General features: G+C 38.4%; 1 pseudogene; it reads right to left on the reverse strand.

Annotated features, from left to right (window-relative positions):
- Positions 1-1,432: 1,432 nt before the first annotated feature.
- LOC146392919 (immunoglobulin kappa light chain-like) lies at positions 1,433-3,322 on the reverse strand (annotated as a pseudogene).
- Positions 3,323-4,203: the final 881 nt, after the last annotated feature.

Consider the following 4,203-nt stretch of genomic DNA (forward strand, 5'->3'; position numbering starts at 1 on the left):
CCAGCATTTAGAGGTGAAGTATCTAGTTAAATATGAAACTGAAATAAAAGTTGTACTTATTGTGTGTTCAGTAAAAAAAAAAGAAGTCAAATTTGTTTAGAAATCACATTTCATACAAGGCAGACAACCAAATTGCTACACATTAAAATATATAGCCAAAGTAAAAATGACACTAAAATCCAATCAAATAAAGCACATTGTCTACACAGCATTCAAAGACAGTATATAAGATCAGATGAAATCATATAAGGTTAAAATAGCAATAGAATAAAAGCAGACCTAAAAATCCAGTAATCTAAAAAGATGTCACAATGCAAAGGACAACAAATTTGTTTTTAATAAATATTAATTTAAATGTGCATGACATCTAAACTGTGTGCACATGGAGACATAGATTATTCAGCGTGGGCAGATTAATTTCAGATACTCGATATACCAAGAATTACCCAAAGAAGTGTCTCCAGGTTTGATGCTGTTATATATAATGAAGTAGAAGTGATCACATTGAAATTAAAATTGTCAATTGAATATAATAAATGGTAAATGGCCTGCATTTGTATAGCACTTTTCTAGTCCCTAAGGACCCCAAAGCGCTTCACACTACATTCAGTCATTCACCCATTCACACACAGGCGATGGCAAGCTACATTGTAGCCACAGCTGCCCTGGGGCGCACTGACAGAGGCGAGGCTGCCGGACACTGGCGCCACCGGGCCCTCTGACCACCACCAGTAGGCAAACATGGGGTTAGTATCTTGCCCAAGGATATTTGGCATGCAGCCAGGAGGCAGCCTGGGATCGAACCACCGACCTTCTGATTAGTGGCTGACCTGCTCTGCCACCTGAGCTACAGCCACCAAACTTAAAATAATACCATTGCTATAAGTACAATAGACTGCTTTCTAATCTACATTCACTGGCAGCAAACTCAAACCACATATAAAAGTATATTCATGCATTTTCTGTAACACTAGCTGAACTGTAAATATTGTTACAACACGATGCATGCAGGTTTTTTTGTGCTTTACTGCATGGCTACAGTCAGTAGTTAATCTTACAGCTCACTAGGTTGCGTATATATTATATTTCCTCAGGATTGTGAAGATGTAGGACAAGTTGTGTGACTAGCATAAGTAATATCATGAGTGACTTTGAAAAACTCTGACTTAAGGTTCAACACATTTCACTGACCAAGTAAACTTGCTTTATTGTACATCCATGAGCATAAACCTTTCCTTCAGTATGTGGTTTTATCACTTTATTTTTTCATACTCAAGTATCTGAGTCGTTCTGTGTGTAAACTTTAAATAAACTATGTTTTCATCGCAAGATGACAAAGTCTCAGTCATGTCATGGTCTCTTTCTTTCAAGCTCAAACTGATGCATTGCTGTTTTATTTTACTCAAAAGAAAAGAAAAATGTTAAGGATATCTTAACTGGTCCCCATTTGAGAAACCAGTTCTCTGTATTTAGTCCGCGGTATGCATGAGGAGAAGCTTTCCATCAGCATAAACCATTCAAGTTCCAAGGTTAAAAATGCATCTGGTTCCAAAAATTGAAGGAAAATTCATGCAAAACATCATGGAAACATTTTAGTTACTCAAGTAATGTAATGAAATGCACGTACCTTTGCCATTTTTAAACCCTCTCTGACTTTTGCAGAAAACAAAGATGATATTCACAGTCACACTAAAGGCCAACAACACACCTAGTGCAAGGACAACCGGGTCAAGTTTTGCTTCTGGAAAAGACACACATGATATTCATGATTATTCACGCCAGATTTGGAGAAATCATAACATAAAACTTGCTGAAAAATGTTTAATGTTCACATCAAAGTCAAAGTAAACTTTCTTGTTATCTCTGCTACATACAGTACAGTATATAGAGAGACGAGACGACGAGGCTCCAGTTCCATTCAGTGCAAAGGACAGCAATAAATATAAGAAGAGTAATAAAGAAAGAAATATACACTTTAAGACTGAGGTAAAGGTAAAAACATAAAAAATAGATATTTTTGGCTGCAAAACAATTTTTTGAGAACATTTTATTAAGTGAGTATTACAAATAAGAAATTATTTATTCTTTATAAAATGTTTAAATACATGATGCAGTAGTTATATACCAGCCAAAGAGACTGGAACGGCTAATAAAAATGCAGCCAATGATGATATAATTTATCACACTAGAGTTGGCCTGGAATATGTCCATATTACTGATATATAAGAAGTTTAATGCATTTATATTTCCCTTGAAAACATTTAAGATCTACCCAGTTATTGACTAAAATGTCATGATTTTAAGAGATTTAAGATCTGACATTAAAACATACTTGTCTCCACTTGAGTTCCTTCACCAAACACGATCTCTCCACATGTGACCACTGCACAGTAGTAGATCCCAGCATCAGAGGAGTTCTGAATAGTTTTGGACAGACTGTGGACACAACGCCTTCCCTCTTGTTTTCGACTGTAGTTTCTGTGAGTGTAAATAATCGTGGCGTGGGATTGTCCTGATCCTGCTCTGAACCAGTACACTCTGTGTTCATCTGGGCACTCGCTTCTGTTCTCGTTGTTATTGGAGAAAAGTGAACACTGGAGAGTCACGGAGCTGCCTGGGTGGACTGACACTGCCTCCGGAGTTTATTTCACGTAAACTGATTTCTGCTCACTGTGACCTGGGTTGTTTAGTAAAAAGCAGTGATAATGGAATTAAAATATTTAAAAATATAATACCAGGTTTCCTCAAAACATTTGTGATTATTAAGTGAGGTAGAAAAAAATGAACATATCACACAGTTTACCATTTACAGCCAAGTAGACGCTTGTATTAAAGGTGTGTGAATAAGCTGATCCATACTGACAGAAATATGTTGCTTCATCCTCTTTTTGGACATTTTTCAGGGAAAGAAAATACAAAGACTGCCCCTCTGATACTGTGAAACGACCGTTGTTAAATTCTTCACTCAGTGTTTGTTTTGTGTAAGATCCTGTAGCAACTGTCTGGATCATATATCCTGGAGATTGCTTAAACCAGTGAACAAATTTTCCTTCCTTCTCTGTAACCGGACACTGCAAAGTAACATTTTTACCAACTTCAACTTCAATCAAAGGGATCTGGTGGGCAGCCTCTGCGCTTTGAATCAGAGCTGAAGAAACAAGACAAAACGAGACAAAACCAGTAAATATTACAAATCTTCCCTCTTAAATAGTATTGTCTTTACATTATACTGCACCTGTTAAAATCTGTGTAAACAACACTAGATCATCTTTCACTTACCTATTGTAGTAAAAAGAATCAAAGCAGTCTGAACTCCAATCATTGTGGTGAAACACGCTTGTGTTGCACGGTTGGTGCCTTCCTACCTAAATGAAGGTTTACTCACAAGATCATCAAAGTGTACAAAGTGGAAATCATCATGATTGGCTGAAACACAGAAAATGCACTCCTCCAAGGTTCAGCAAATCCATGATCCATTTTGAGTTACTCTCAGACACATATGTACCATTAGCTAGTGTTTTCTTTTATTTTGTTAGTTGTGACATGATAAGGTTGCAACTTAGATTTTGTTTATTGTGACAGTGATCATCATAATGTTGTTTAACCCTGACTGCAACATTTTCAGTAGTGCTGTGCAAAACTGCATATTTTGGTATTGATCTGATACCAAGTAAACATAAAGCTGGTATTTTTGATACAAATGCTGGTACCAATACTTTAAAGCTATAAAGGCAGTTCAGGGCGACCGTGGCTCAGGGGGTTGGGAAGCGTATCTGTAACCGGAAGGTCGCCGGTTCGATCCCCGGGCTCTCTGTCCTGGTCGTTGTGTCCTTGGGCAAGACACTTTACCCTACCGCCTACTGGTGTTGGCCAGAGGGGCCGATGGCGCGATATGGCAGCCTCGCTTCCGTCAGTCTGCCCCAGGGCAGCTGTGGCTACAACCGTAGCTTGCCTCCACCAGTGTGTGAATGCGAGAGTGAATGAATAGTGGCATTGTAAAGCGCTTTGGGTGCCTTGAAAAGCGCTATATAAATCCAATCCATTATTATTATGAAGGCGAGAGCAGTGTGTCATGATTTATGAGTTAAATTACCATTAAATTCTGAACAGATTTTAACGACCACTAAATAACAGTGATTTTTACTTTCCAGCAGCCCGATCCGGCGGGGAGGTGTGGGAAGCCAGATCGGGCGCCCCCCTTCC

This window comes from Perissodus microlepis, chromosome 2, assembly GCF_051167445.1.
Source record: "Perissodus microlepis isolate ML-2025 ecotype Zambia chromosome 2, ASM5116744v1, whole genome shotgun sequence".
Taxonomy (NCBI): domain Eukaryota; kingdom Metazoa; phylum Chordata; class Actinopteri; order Cichliformes; family Cichlidae; genus Perissodus; species Perissodus microlepis.